The 16,088-nt window shown below is 46.3% G+C and overlaps 1 long non-coding RNA gene across 1 annotated transcript; it reads right to left on the bottom strand.

The window, feature by feature from the left end:
- Positions 1-5,317: 5,317 nt before the first annotated feature.
- On the bottom strand, positions 5,318-5,704 carry LOC139068982 (uncharacterized). The gene is made up of 2 exons (XR_011520209.1): positions 5,484-5,704; positions 5,318-5,413 (listed from the first exon to the last, which is right to left on the bottom strand). It is a non-coding gene; the product is annotated as an uncharacterized lncRNA (long non-coding RNA).
- Positions 5,705-16,088: the final 10,384 nt, after the last annotated feature.

The raw sequence follows: 16,088 nt of genomic DNA, 5'->3' as shown, positions 1-16,088 counted from the left end.
CAAGTTAGTACATTTAAGTCCTCCATCAGGCTTGTGCCTCTTCTAGTGTCATTTTAAAGGATATTTATTTATTTATTTAACCGTTACTAGATTAGTAGCAACAGAAATGCTACTAAAAACACACAATTATGTGAAGCTGGAAAAATCAGAACACTGTGCAAAATTACATTTATTTCTGTAATTTAACTAGACTGAGAGACCATTTAAAGGCTCGGGAACCTTTACAGGTGTTTCTATTTGCAATTTTAAATTTTAGCTGATTGGGTTTTTGTTAAATATCACACAGTGACCTTTTAATAGTCTAGATTAGTGTAATGTTCCTATTAGTAGTTCCTCCTGTTAAGTGCTTATTTGTTTGAATTATTCAGGTTTATATAAAACATTTGGACATACATTTTATTATGTTCCAGTCATTAGTCATTTATATTTTACTATTGTAGTAATTCTTGCATGCTTTAATGAAAAAAGTAACTAAGTAGTTACTTTTGTTGGTAATTAGTTACTTTTATGATCTTGTAACTCAGTTAGTAACTGAGTTACTTTTTTGACAAAGTAATCAGTAACTATAACTAATTACTTTTTTAAAGTAACGTTCCCAACACTGCTTAAGCCACACGACACATTTCCTTTTGTCTGATCCAATCAGAACCTTCGTTTCTGGGGCTAGGCGTGGTTTTCTGTGGTGTTTGTATAAACCCTCTTTTGCATGTCAAATTCTGATTCGCCAGTACACCAAAATATGACGATTATAAAAACTATTCCATGCCACCTTTTGTTTAGTTCAAAGCGTTCTAGAGAAGTTTCGGACAGGCCATCCGGACTTCCTCTTCAGCCAAAAAGAACCTTAACAAGCTGGATAAAATCTGTTGCAAGTTACACCTGACCACAACGGTTCCTTCAGAATAAAAGTTGAACCTCATGACCCCTTCAGGGTCTCGGAGACGCCAGTGATAACCTGTCGTGACCTGGAAACATTCCGAGACTAGTTTGGTCGGCACCGCTGCTTTTCTACCGGCTTCGGTACCAAGGAGGGTCCAAGAGGACCTCGGCATTCTGGATCTAAATGGAGGCTTCCCCTGGGTATGTAGACTGACAGATGGCGTTTCATGCGTGTTATAAATCTCCTACTGAAGTTTAGAGCGAAACATTCACTCCCACTCAAAACTAACTGCTTCTCTGTTTCCGCTGGTTCTGAATAACACTCCACACACACCATCGTTCATTTCACGTCTCACTCCGCCTTAGTTCCATCAGTACACAGAGTGTTAAAGTTAGTCTTGTTTAAATTGTGTAGAAATAAATTTCTTAACTATTTTAAACCTGACTCTCTTTCTTTTCTCAGAGTTAATACAAAGTGTCACCTAATTCCTGCAATAAAAAGTTCTGATCTTCTGGTTAAAATAGTCAAAGATCCATCAGATTTATATTTCATATTTCTATGGAATCTCAAATTTTATGGTTCATAAGTAAGATGTAAACGACCCATCCTTTACATAGTTCAGTGCTTTAGAGAGAGGGAAAGCTTCCGGTTCTGGAGCTCATGTGGGCTTCTGTGAGCTGGATCTGACCCAAACACCAGCAAGCCAGTCCAGTTGGTATTTTTAAAAGCTGCACATGATCCTCTTCTGGTTGTCCGGGCGGTGGTTCTGATCCGGTTCCGACCCGGAAACCAACTGGCCCGCTGAGCCGCGCATCTCTTCTGGTGGTCGGTTCTGACCTGGTTCTGTTGGTGATCTGAGCCCCAGAAATTCACATTTCATTTTTTAAACCCCACCACGGCTCTCTGGAGCCCAGAGCGGACCTCTCTGTCCCGGTACCAACCGATGTGGGCTACTAAAGTCCGTCTTTCAGCTGCAGAAACGCCCTCAGGCACGGAGATAGAGGTGTTGTTTCCCTTAACTGGAAACCCGTGGACTCAAAGTCCAGACAGGCTGGAGTTGGTACAGCCATCACAAACTATAGTTTATCAACATGAACACAACCCAACACTTGTAAACACACACTGACTGGATAACATGACCTCTCTACCCTAAAACTAGCCACTCCACACTGAGCTGAGGCAGCCTGGCTTCTAACGCCCTTTGGTTACATCAGAGGTTCAGATTTAGAAAAAAGAGCCTTTTTAGAAGCTTTGCTGAGAAAGGCCACTTTTATTTTTTATTTTATTTATTTATTTATTTATTTATTTTTAAACCAGAAAACTGCTTTTTTAAAACCAAATATCCACAATAAGCAGTTGAAATAGTATTTTTGGACAGCATTTTATATGAATTAGAAAAAAACATTTACCTGCAATTTGCTCTTTAAGGTTCGGATGCGGTAAACTGTGCGTGTTCCGTGCAGCGCCACCAGACATCCCATCACGTCACTCTGACGCCACATTGGAATTTGCAGTCAGAAAAGCCCCTTTTCATACAGCTGTGATGAAAAAGGCCACTTTTGGCGTTGGTGTCTAATGTTGAGGGGGACTTTCCGAGCATTTGTTTCTGACGTGTTGGGAGTGAGAATGTGTTGGTGGTCTCCGTTATTTTCTGGGTGGAGGACTGCTTGGCCGAAGGGCGTAGGAATATGTTCACCTGACAAATAACCGCTTCGTAAAAATGCATAAAGTTGCTCTCTCTGACTCCATCTTCTCCTTTTGTTTCTTCTCAGATCTATCCTATTACGAGGCATCAAACATCATTTTGAGAAAGTTACTTATTAAAACTAGATTTATATTTTATATATAATGTTCTAATTATCATGAGATTCTGCTTCTATATTTTCCCCAGTGCTGACGGATATGCGTTTCACACAAAAAGACAGATTTCACAGACTGCATTGTTAAAAACACATGTTGAAAGGACAAACTTAATGATCATATTATTGCATGAGTTGTTTTTCAAAGAGGTCAGTCAGAGCTGTGCTTTTTAAAAGCTGAATGAAGTATATCTTTCCAATATGCACATGACTCAGCCATTTTCAGTCAGAGCAGATAATAATAAAATGCTTCAGCAGGACCATGGTGGAAATATTTCAATCTTTATTTTCAGAAGAAATATCAATACATGTTTTACTTCTTCTCGGAAAATGCTCACTCTGAGTCTCACAACTTGGCATCGAACCCTTTAGCTGAAAGTCTTATGACCCGTTTGCATAATTGATAATCACTCTCCATCACTTTAACTGTCAAACAAGCTTTACCCTTTAGCTCATTTTTGGGAGTAAAACATACTTTTTTCCCCCAGAAAAGCTTTTTATTCAGGTCAGTTCATCTCTTTCTGAACATCTGTTAGTATTTAGACACCAGAGTTACTGGCATATTGTGTGACTTCCTTTTTCAAGCCCCTCTATGATGTGAAAATACAACAAAAAGCATTTTTTTCATTTCTGTTTGTGAATATCAAAGCCTTACATGCCCATATTGATGACAGAAATGGTTTCCTCTCCCAGGAATATGTGACGGTGACTATTCATACATTTATTTGTTATTTGAGCTGCTTTTTAATATCAATCTTTGCTTGTTAAAACGTGTTTGCTGAGATTTGTTCCTCTTTTTAGTTTAGTATCACACTGAAAAAGAAATGCTGCCACATTAGCAGAAAAGAGGTGATACTTCTTGTAGTATGAAGTGATGACAACCCTTGGATCAACTTAGGGAGAGATGAATTATCCACAGACCAAACTCTGCTTGTTGCTGGGTGAAAGAGGCTCATTAGATTCTCCTAAAGTTCTGCTGTTCCAGGCATGTAGAATGCTGCCTGTCGATGCTCGTGAGGCTGTTTCTGTATGAAGCTGCCGGCTCCTTTGCTATTGAAACCTCCACCCATCACACCCAGCAAGCCCCATTAAGGTCTCACTATAAGATGTACCTGCAACCAGGCCGGCCATACAGCTCATGTCCAAGTAGTTCTGCAGAAAGACGCCAGCACAGCTTCCTCCTGCTGCAAATAGGGAGGCAGTTTCACATTCAGGTGTGCAACAAAGGTCCCCTCATTTAAAACCAGAGTGGTGCAGGTTGTGACAGTCTACTGACATAGAAGCTGAATGTTCAGTGGTGTGTCGGTTTAGATTGAGATTACAGCTTTGAGTTCAGTTGTAGATAAAGACGAACATCTGCAGACCTACGAGAACACATATATCCCTTACACCGGCGTGTGTAAAAGTAGGACAGAGGGGTTTTGTTAGTGTCAGTCTCGTCTGGCTCTCCTTTTTCTTACTTAACTCTGGAAAGTGTTCAAGGAACAGAAGATGATGCGTCTACGAAATGAATTAATGAGAGCTTTGTCCACATAACAGATCAACTATATGTGTTGCCATGGAGACAGTGAAAACCACAGTGAGAATGGGTGTATAGTAGATGCCCTTGATTACATAAATCTTACAAGGTATCTACAATGAAGCACAGTTTGTTCATCTCCAAAGAGGCCCTTGTTATGGTGTGCTTGTTACCATGGTAACCGCTGATTAAAAAAAAGAATGTGTAGGATGCCAGAAACATTGCCAGATTTTGGTTCGGTATAGATAACCCAGGCATCATTTGCTCAGTAACACAGAAGTTACTACAATAGGCTGGTTCTAGTTGGAACGTGCAATCAAGTCGGCTGGGTTTGCTATTCCTAAAGCAAATAGAGGCAGACTACTCTGGTTGCTTCGGTGAGAGAAATGTAGTGAATAATGGATTAGAATCAGTATGAGATATTGTGTATATTGTGTGTCCATGGACAATTTGAACCGCAGGCAAAATTGCATTTCTGCTGACATGTTGCATAAGCTGCAGTGGATTATGAAAGACATTTTTCCTCGACACAGTTAAAATAAACATGACAGGGACCACTGCTTACAGTCTCTCTGCTCTCTTACATGTTCTAGGCCAAATACAGTTTCTTTCCTGAAGTGAAATAAAAGTCTTGATTCCATTTTAAACATGGTGTCATAATTATTATTTGACAGGATTTCTAGGTGCAGCCAAGGTGTTGAGGGCATCCATGATGGCCTTACCCCTACTCCACACTGGAAGCATTAGCGTTGTGGAACGGCAGCGGTAAGGTCTACTTGCGATAATCGCTGCACTCCAGAGCACACTGGGGGAGTCTCAGCTGCAAAGTGGCTTCTCAGCTGTGCTCCTCGGTCTCGGGACATCACAAAACCCCTCCAGTTTGTGCCATCTACAATTAAACCAGAAAGAAGAAAATTAAATTTATATCGCTGTTTGATGTTATATCCAGCCAGCACACATAAGTGGATCCCATCTGGAACATATGTGGGGAAGCCGTATGTGTCATGTTGTGGTGAAGAAATCTAACCCACGACATACAGAATCAGATCTGAGACGGTGTAAAATGTTTTTAAAAAGAATTTATTTTAAAGGGAAACCAAGGAAGCAGCGTAAACGTAGCTGAGTTCTTGCACGAGGAAGCTGGTGCGGGAGAAGCTGTGGACAGATCGGAGTTAGATCCAATTTGCGGATGGCACAGGGAATCAGGCTTATGTGGAGGACTTACGGTCTGGAGAGGTGGGAACTGGTTTGAGGGAGGAGTGGTCCGGTCTGGGTAGCAGGGACTGAGATCCAGAAAAGAGACGTGGAGGGAGCTGAGCTTGGGGAGGTCCGGGGAGGTTAGGTGGGCAGCTGGAGGCGGGTCTGGCCAGGGGAGAGGCTGAGAGACGAGCGGAGTTGGAGATCCAAATGGTGTGGGCTCTAGAGTTCTGCCAGTCAGAGATGAGTGTGTAGGTTTGTCTGGGAACAAGAGCAGGAGGTCACAAAGGCAAAAATCCAAAATCCAAAAACACATCAAATCTCAAAAATCCAAAATCCAAAAACAAATCCAATTCTCAAGAGTTTACAGAGCTCGAATGAGTTTCACAAGTGGCTGTTAGAAGGTACCCAGGTAGAGTAATCATCCAGCGAAGTGTAGGAGTCTCCCAGCTGCTTAAATACCCCTGGCCAGCTGATGAGCAGATCTGCTGCAGCTTGGTCACCTCCAGACACGCCCACCTGCAGAGGGAAACTCAAAAGACAGGGAGTGACAGCAGGGAAATACCTCAGACCGTGACAGTACCCCCCCCTCAAGGGACGCCACCCGGCGGCCGAGCAGAGGAGGAGGAGGAGGAGGAGGAGGAGGAGGAGGAGCGGGCCAACTCGAAATCCCGAATGAGAGAGGGGTCATCGATCCATGACCTCGGGACCCACTGCCGATGTTCCGGGCCATAACCCTCCCACTCGACCAGGTACTGGAAACCTCGGCCACGAGGTCGCACATCCAGAAGGTGCTGGACACGGTAACCGAGGCCCCCGTCAGCGAGACGCACAGGAGGCGGAGGGTCGACAGGAGGGCACAGGGAACTGGAGATGACAGGCTTAAGGAGGGAGACATGAAAAACGGGGTGGATCTTCATGTGGGACGGCAGATCCAAGCGGACGGAGGACGGGTTGACGACAGCAGAAATCGTGTAGGGACCGATGAATGTGGGGGAAAGTTTTCTGCAGTGGTCCTTTAATCTGATGTCCCTGGTGGAGAGCCAGACGCGCTGTCCAGGCGCATAGTCTGGGGCAGGACGCCGGTGCCGGTCGGCCAGACGCCGGTTGCGTTCTGCAGTCCTCTGTAGGGCCTGTTGCGTGGCCGCCCAAACCCGTCGGGCCCCCTTCAGGAACTGAGGAACGGAGGAAACTGTGGTGGGAAATACAGAAGGGAACAAACTGGGTTGAATACCTGTCGAGGCCTCGAAGGGGGATAGTCCAGTGGCGGAGGAGACATGGGCGTTATGGGCGTACTCGATCCAAGGAAGGTGGGTACTCCAACTGGAAGGGCTAGAAGAACACAGACAGCGGAGCATGGCTTCTACCTCCTGATTTAGTCTCTCGCATTGGCCATTTGACTGCGGATGAAAACCAGATGTTAGCGCCACCTTAGCCCCTAAGCAGGTGGCGAAGTCCCTCCACACCCTTGAGATAAACTGAGGGCCGCGGTCAGAAAGTATCTCCGCAGGAATGCCATGGAGCCTAAAAACATGCTTAACAAGCAAAGTGGCAGTGTCAGCGGCAGAAGGTAGAGCCTTTAGCGGCACTAGGTGACAAGCCTTGGAGAAACGGTCGATAATGGTCAAAATAACCGTAAAGCCTCGAGAAGGGGGAAGACCGGTGACAAAGTCTAGTGCAATATGGGACCAGGGCCTGGAGGGAGTGGGTAGCGGATGTAATAGTCCAAAAAGGGGTTGGTTACTTCCCTTGTTGCGGGCACAGGTTTGGCAGGCGGAAACGTACTCCTTGACATCCTTAAACATTGTTGGCCACCAGAAGGACCTCCGGATTAAGGCTACGGTACGACTGATACCAGGGTGGACAGAAAACTTGGCGGTGTGGGCCCAGTTAATCACCTTATGCCTGACGGAAGGCGGAACAAACAGGGTGCGGTTGGGTACCTGATTGGGACAGGGGTAGTTCTTTTGAGCCTCGAGCACCTGATCCCGTATCTCCCAGGTAACGGCTCCCAGGACACAATCCGGTGGTATGATGGTAGTGGGCTCGGGATCCGAATTCACCGAGAACTGTCGTGAGAGGGCGTCGGGCTTGATGTTCTTGTTGCCTGGTCTGTAGGAAATGATAAAGTGAAAACGTGAGAAGAACAGGGCCCACCTGGATTGACGTGGGTTGAGTCTCTTAGCTTCTTTTAGGTAGGAGAGATTTTTATGATCCGTCCATATCACAATGGGGTGCTCAGCTCCCTCCAGCCAGTGCCTCCACTCCTCCAAGGCGAGTTTCACAGCTAGGAGCTCACGATCTCCCACATCGTAATTTCTCTCGGCAGGAGAGAGGCGCCGTGAGAAGAAGGCGCAGGGATGGAGGCGGTGATCTGTGGGGGAGGTTTGAGAAAGCACAGCCCCGACTCCAGTGTCCGAGGCGTCAACCTCGAGAGTAAACTGCTTTGCAGGGTCTGGACGGGTGAGAATAGGGGCTTGAATGAACCTCTCCTTTAAGTCACAGAAACTCCTGGAGGCTTCAGCATCCCAAATGAAAGGCCTCTTAACTGAGGTTAGTTGTGTTAAAGGGGCGGCTATCTGGCTGTACCCTTTAATAAACTGACGATAGAAATTTGCGAAACCCAAAAATCTCTGTAGCTGTTTGCGTGTGGAAGGAGTTGGCCAGTCTTTAACTGCCTGCACCTTTTCGGGGTCAGGTCCCAGCCTTCCACTCTCCAGTACGAAACCCAGAAACTTAACAGATGGGGCATGAAACTCGCATTTCTCCGCCTTAACGTAGAGCCGATTCTCGAGTAGGCGTTGGAGAACGGCTCGGACATGACCGGTGTGTTCCTCGGGGGTCCTCGAAAAAATCAAAATGTCATCCAGATATACTGTGACAAACTTGTTCAGGTAGTCACTCAAAACAGTGTTAACCAGGTTCTGAAAAACGGCAGGTGCGTTCGTGAGGCCAAAAGGCATGACTAAATACTCAAAATGTCCTATTGGTGTTTTGAAAGCCGTCTTCCACTCATCTCCCTCTCTGATGCGAACCAGATGGTAAGCATTTCTAAGATCCAGCTTAGTGAATATGGTCGCATCTTGTATGGGTTCAAAAGTGGATGACAGTAAGGGTAATGGATACTTGTTTCTCACCGTGATTTGGTTTAAACCGCGGTAGTCGATGCAAGGCCTCAGGGTGCCGTCCTTCTTGGAGACAAAGAAAAAGCCAGCACCCAGAGGAGAGGTGGAAGGCCGAATTATGCCGGATGCCAGGGACTCGGAGATGTACTTTTCCATACTTTCACGTTCAGGCTTGGAGATGCTGTAGAGACGGCTAGAGGGAAGAGGTGCTGCAGGGAGAAGATCTATAGCACAATCGTAAGGGCGGTGAGGTGGTAATGAGGACGCTTTATGTTTAGAAAATACCTGCTGGAGGTCGTGATATTCAGGCGGAACCCCGGTGAGGTCGGGTGGTGTGGTCTTCAGGGCTCGAGGCCCGGAACTAGAACGGGCTGGTCCCAAACAGGTTAAATGACAGTTATTGCTCCACATCTCCACTTGGTTTGTGACCCAGTTAATACGGGGGTTATGGTTCTTAAGCCAGGGATGACCCAGGACCACAGGAGACTGAGGGGAAGGAAATACAAAAAAGGTGAGTTCTTTACTGTGGTTACCTGACGTCATAAGGCGAATGGGTGCAGTCTTGTGAGTGATAGAGGTGAGGGAGCCTCCGTCCAGAGAGGATACACGGTAGGGTGTTTGTAGAGGGAAAGTGGTAACCAGGAGTTGCTCCACTAGCTGTTGGTCAAGAAGATTTAATTCACAGCCAGAGTCAACTAATGCGAGAGAGGGAAGAGTAATGTGATTATGTGACAGAGAACATTCCAGCAAACACCGAGAGTTTGAATCTGACCGATAACCTCCCACCAGTACTCTCGGGGCTACTGATGGGACCTGGAGTTTAACTGCTTGGGGCAGTTGGCCACAAAATGTCCAGACATGCCGCAATACAAACACGCCCCTGAACTCATGCTCTTGTTTCTCTCCTCTTGGGTTAATTTAGCTCGACCAATCTGCATGGGCTCACTGGGGGGCGGAGCTGGAGCTGCTGGATACACATTTTGCGGGCAGTTAAGGCGAGAAGGTAAGGGGAAGTTGTTACCTCTTTGGCGTACCTTATGTCTCTTCTCCATCCTACTGCACAGTGCGATAAGGCTCTCGAGATCAGGTGGTTCCTGGCAGAAAGCGAGTTGATCCTGAAGCTGCTCGTTAAGAGCCTGGGTGAACGCCCCCTTAAGTGAGGCTTCATCGAGGGTGGAAGTGGCGGCTAGGGTCCGAAACTCTATGGCAAAATCCTCGATTGAGAGCTTCCCTTGACGTAAGCTCCAAATCTGTCTGGCCACTTCAGCCGCTGACTCAGGTTTGTCAAAAGTCATTTTAAAATCCGCCAGAAACTCATCCAACGGACTCTTAAGGAAGCGCGGGTTCCGGCTTTTTGCCTCCGCCCACCGGAGTGCCTTACCTCGTAGAAGACCGATGATGTAGGAGATCTTAATTTCATCGGTGTAAAAAGACTCCGGAGATCGCTGGAAAGCCAGCTGGCATTGGAGAAGAAAACCTCGACAAACCTCCCGGTTGCCGTCAAACGTCTCCGGTGGAGGAGAGGTAGCGACCCGGAAGCTGGGCAGACTGGATGGTGCAGGAAGAACGGGTCCGGGCAGACTCTGAGCGGGGGATGAGGCTTGCTCCGGGGAGGTGAGTCTGTGGCTTAATTCCTTTACCATCGTTCCTACTTCAAACAAGGTGTGGTTAGTGTGGGAGAGTTGATCAGACAGAGCTTGGAGTGAATCACTGTGCTGAGCTAGGGTGGCGGAAACGACAGAGGGAACTGATTCTGTACTGAGGTTAGAGGAATGGCTGGATGATTCTGTCATGTTGTGGTGAAGAAATCTAACCCACGACATACAGAATCAGATCTGAGACGGTGTAAAATGTTTTTAAAAAAGAATTTATTTTAAAGGGAAACCAAGGAAGCAGCGTAAACGTAGCTGAGTTCTTGCACGAGGAAGCTGGTGCGGGAGAAGCTGTGGACAGATCGGAGTTAGATCCAATTTGCGGATGGCACAGGGAATCAGGCTTATGTGGAGGACTTACGGTCTGGAGAGGTGGGAACTGGTTTGAGGGAGGAGTGGTCCGGTCTGGGTAGCAGGGACTGAGATCCAGAAAAGAGACGTGGAGGGAGCTGAGCTTGGGGAGGTCCGGGGAGGTTAGGTGGGCAGCTGGAGGCGGGTCTGGCCAGGGGAGAGGCTGAGAGACGAGCGGAGTTGGAGATCCAAATGGTGTGGGCTCCAGAGTTCTGCCAGTCAGAGATGAGTGTGTAGGTTTGTCTGGGAACAAGAGCAGGAGGTCACAAAGGCAAAAATCCAAAATCCAAAAACACATCAAATCTCAAAAATCCAAAATCCAAAAACAAATCCAATTCTCAAGAGTTTACAGAGCTCGAATGAGTTTCACAAGTGGCTGTTAGAAGGTACCCAGGTAGAGTAATCATCCAGCGAAGTGTAGGAGTCTCCCAGCTGCTTAAATACCCCTGGCCAGCTGATGAGCAGATCTGCTGCAGCTTGGTCACCTCCAGACACGCCCACCTGCAGAGGGAAACTCAAAAGACAGGGAGTGACAGCAGGGAAATACCTCAGACCGTGACAGTATGGGTCCCACCAGGGTTTGCCTGCAGTCTCCACAGTGGCCCCACAGGGGTTTGCCCCCAAATATTCTACTTCAATTCAATTAAAAGATACTTTATTAATCCCAGAGGGAAATTAGAGTTTCAGTACACACAATTCAGAGATCAGACATACATGGGCAAGACACATGACAAGAATTAGTGACTGTGGTCATTCGCAACCCTGAATCGCGCTAACTTAATAGAGATCAGTGGGTTACATGAGGATTGGTTCAGGTGGAGGGAAAAAAAGGCACTTCAGAGTTACCCTCCACCGGGAGGACAGCTTTGCTCCGCAAAACCCTCTGAAAACCAATGCAGGGCTCGTTAAAATCTATGTGAGCAAAGATCTTGTCTGGACCAGTACGCCTCATCTGTACTGGATTACATCTCCGTAACCACAGACAGTGTCACCACCCAGAAAAGGATCACCATGTACCCCAATCAGAAGCCTTGGATGAACCGGGATGTTCGTCTCCTACTGAAGGCCCGCAACACCGCTTTTAGGACAGGAGATGCACACGCCTACAGTACAGCCAGGGCTAATCTAAAGAAGGGCATCAAAAAAGCCAAACACCACTACAAAAAGAAGATAGAAGAACACTTCTCCAACTCCAACCCCCGACGCATATGGCAAGGATTCCAGACCATCACAGACTACAGGATCACCAAACCCTCCCCCGCATCCTCTGATGTTTCCTTCCTCAACGAGCTCAACAACTTTTATGCTCGTTTTGAGCGAGGGAACCTCACAACCACAACCATAACAGACATGACACCAGACCACCAACCTCTGACTCTCTCCCCCAGCGATGTACGAGCGGTGCTGAGCAGGATCAATGTCCACAAGGCTGCAGGCCCTGATGGCATCCCTGGGCGTGTTCTCAGAGCGTGTTCTGGGGAGCTTGCAGGAGTGCTCACAGACATATTCAATCCGTCCTTGGCCCATGCTGTGGTACCGGCCTGCTTCAAATCCACCTCCGTCATCCCGATACCCAAAAACTCCAACCCATCTAGCCTCAATGACTGCCGCCCCGTAGCACTCACCCCCATCATCACTAAGTGCTTAGAGCAGCTGGTCTTAGCACACTTCAAATCCTGTCTCCCCCCCACCCTGGACCCCCACCAATTTGCATACCGCCAGAACAGGAGCACAGAGGATGCAGTCTCCATTGTACTGCACTCTGTCCTCTCACACCTGGACAACACCAACACCTACGCCAGAATGCTGTTTATAGACTTCAGTTCAGCATTCAATACAATCCACCCCTCACAACTCATCAGGAAAATGACAGACCTGCGGATCAGTTCCCTCACCTGCAAATGGTTACTGGACTTCCTGACCAACCACCCTCAACATGTCCGACTGGATAACCGCTGCTCATCAACAATCACAATGAACACTGGTGTACCACAAGGCTGTGTGATGAGCCATTTCCTCTACTCCCTTTTCACCCACGACTGCAGACCTGCTGATGGTTCCAACACCATCATTAAGTTTGCAGATGACACCACGGTGATTGGCCTCATCAGTGACAACGATCAGACTGCCTACAGGGAGGAGGTGGACCGTCTGACTGAGTGGTGCAACACAAACAACCTGCTGCTCAACACTGAGAAGACTGAGGAGCTCATCATGGACTACAGGAGGAATGCTGACCCACATCCACCCATCCACATTAAGGGGACGGCAGTGGAGCGTGTGAGCAGCTTCAAGTTTCTGGGAGTCCACATCTCTGAGGATCTCACCTGGACTACCAACTGCTCCAAGCTGGTCAAGAAGGCTCACCAGCACCTCTTCTTCTTGAGGACTCTGAGGAAGAACAACCTGTCCTCAGACATCCTGGTGAACTTCTATCGCTGCACCATCGAGAGCATCCTGACCAACTGTATAACAGTCTGGTATGGGAACTGCTCCGCCTCGGACCGGAAGGCGTTGCAGAGGATCGGGAAAACTGCCCAGCGCCTCGCCGGAGCACCACTTCCTGCCATAAAGGACATCTACAGGAAGCGGTGTCTGAAAAGGGCTAGGAAAATCATCAGAGACCACAGTCACCCATCACATGCACTGATCACCCTGCTGTCCTCTGGGAGGCGCTACAGGAGCCTCCGGACTAAGACCACCAGGTACCGGAACAGTTTCTTCCCCACAGCTGTCAGACTCCTGAACTCTGCCTCCTGACATATGACCCATGTTAAACTCATGGACTGCTTGGATTAACTACAGCCTGTACATACTTATAGTCATGGAATATTCATAATATACTTCATACCGTGTACATTATAACATACGTAATAGATCCATTTCTGTAATATACTTACACATCTATATTATTGCTAATATATATTGTAATACATCTATATCACGGCTAAAGCACTTTCTGGATGGATGCAAACAGCATTTCGTTGCCCTGTACATGTGCATTGTACATTGTACATGTACATGTGCAATGACAATAAAGTTGAATTCTATTATATTCTATTCTATTCTATTCTAGTCTAGTCTAGTCTAATCTATATTTCTGTGCAAATGCCCGTGGGGCCACCATGAAAACCACAGACAAAGCCTGGTATGACACATACAGCTTACCCATAAATATTCCATATGGGGCCCACCTATGTGTGTTGGCTGGGTTTCCTCTCCACAGCCATGATTAAAGACATGAAAAACACACCGCTGCACATCTGGAACGATGCAGGGAGTTTATAAGCTGTTTTATCACTTGTATTGACATAATCTACATAGATAGGAAGTCATATTGCTGGAACAGACCTTTATTTTGAAAATTACCAGAGGTTTTTACACTTAAACTGTGTGTGATTTCCTGTCTATCCCTATGTTAACTGTAGGAACTGTCATGTCCCAGAAGCAGCTCGCTGCGAAAATAGAACCCAATCCTATTGTTAGCAGTGTGGCGTGGCGTGCCACTTCTGGGGCGTGTCTGAAGATTGCCGCATCGCGGCTGGTTTGAATCACCCCGTAGTCTCATGGACTCTATTTGAAGTGATGTTCCGCGACTGTTTCGCACCGCTGATGCTTTCAGTGTGCAGTAGGGGTAAGGATTGGGTCTCTTCATTTTGCAGATGATGTGATCCTGTTGGCTTCATCAGAACGTGATCTCTGGCTCTCAGTGGAGCGGTTCACAGCCGAGTGGGAAGCAGCTGGAATGAAAATCAGCTCCTCTAAATCCGAGACCATGGTCTTGAGCTGGAAAAGGGTAGACAGACTTCTCCGGGTCAGGGATGCGGTCCTGCCCTAGGTTGAGGAGTTATCTCAGGGTATTGTTCACGAGTAAGGGAAGGCTGGAGCAGGAGATCGGTAGGAGGATTGGCGCTGTGTCTGCAGTGATGTGGGCGTTGTACCAATCTGTCATGTTGAAGAGAGAGCTGAGCCAAAAGCCGATTTAACGGTCAATCTACATTCCAACCCTCACCAATGCTCACAAGCTTTGGATAGTACCAAAAGAATGAGATTGTGGATAAAACCGGCTGAAATGTGTTTTCTCTGTAGGCTGTCCAGGCTTAGAAATGGTGTGAGAAGCTTGGTCATCCGGGAGGGGCTTGGAGCTCCTCCACATTGAGAGGAGCCAGTTAAGGTGGCTCGGGCATCTAGTTAGGATGCCTCCTGTACACATCCTTGGTGAGGTTTTCCGGGCACGTCCAACCCAAGAGGATGAGGAGACCCAAAGAAAGACAGAGAACACGCTGAGGGGCTATGTTTCGCAGCTGGCCAGGGAACACCTTGGGATTCTCCTGGAGGAGCCTGCCCAAATGGCTGGGGAGAGGAAACATCATTAATCAAGTGATTATTATGTTTCATATCATTTACTTGGCTTACCATATTTTAACTTAAAGGTGTTTTGTATATAATATAAAATTTCACACACTCATGACCTGTGTGTAGCCCTTTACCTGCCTGATCAAACAACTGGTATAGCATACCCTAAGTCCCTAACTGAATGGTAAATGAAAGGCCTCAGTTTGAATAGCACCTTCTTAAACATGGAGAGATATGCTTTATGTCAAGTTAGATTTATGGCTTTTGACCTTTGACCTCTGTTCCGTCTGTGCAGTAAGTGAGCAAAAGGTTGATTTGTGCATCTGGATCCTCCAGCTGGCGTAACCTTGACTTTGCAGCTCTGGCGTGTGTGAAAGGTTATGCTGTGTCAATTCCATGGTGAAATTTTTATTTATTACAATGGTAAATACAAAGTTTCAGAATGCTGAAAAGGTATAGCTTTGGGAAAAAGAAAATATAATACCACCACCAGGCAAGGTGGGTAAGGTGACTTACCCAAGGACACAACAGCAGCGTTCTCTGGTAAGAGTGGGGATTCAAACCTGCAACCTACCGATTACTGGACCACCTGCTCTACCTCCTGAGCTACTGCTGTCCCATTTGAAGCAGTAAATTAACTTAAGGTAAAAAAGTAAACAAAAAGTATTCTAAAAAACGTAGAGATGTTTGAAGAAAAGGCACAACATTTTTACCTTGCATTATCATGACCTTAAAATTATTAAAATTATTATTATTATTATTATTATTATTATTATGAATTTACATTATACAAAAGCTTTTATTCCCTAAATCTAAAAATGCAAAACGGAAAAATTTTCTTTGTTGTTTTTCTTGGTGAAGAAGTTAAAGGGCTCCTGAAAATGATGAGTTAATGAGTAGGTCTAAGTTATGATGTTAACTATTGTTTGACAGTTGTCTTGATTATTTTTCAGTGTTAAAGGGAACGGACTAAACAAAACACTTTTTAATTGGTTTTACTTGTCAGATGTATGACTTTGAAGCTACACAACTATCAGATTTACCAAACTAAATGTAATATTTTTGAGGAATAGGAAAGAAACAAGGTTCAGTTAAAATAAAAATACATTGTTATTATGTGTAAGTGTTTATAAGAGCTGTGTACCTTTT

This window comes from Nothobranchius furzeri, chromosome 3 (assembly GCF_043380555.1).
Source record: "Nothobranchius furzeri strain GRZ-AD chromosome 3, NfurGRZ-RIMD1, whole genome shotgun sequence".
In the NCBI taxonomy this organism is placed as follows: domain Eukaryota; kingdom Metazoa; phylum Chordata; class Actinopteri; order Cyprinodontiformes; family Nothobranchiidae; genus Nothobranchius; species Nothobranchius furzeri.
This window is presented reverse-complemented; position numbering and strand designations above follow the sequence as displayed.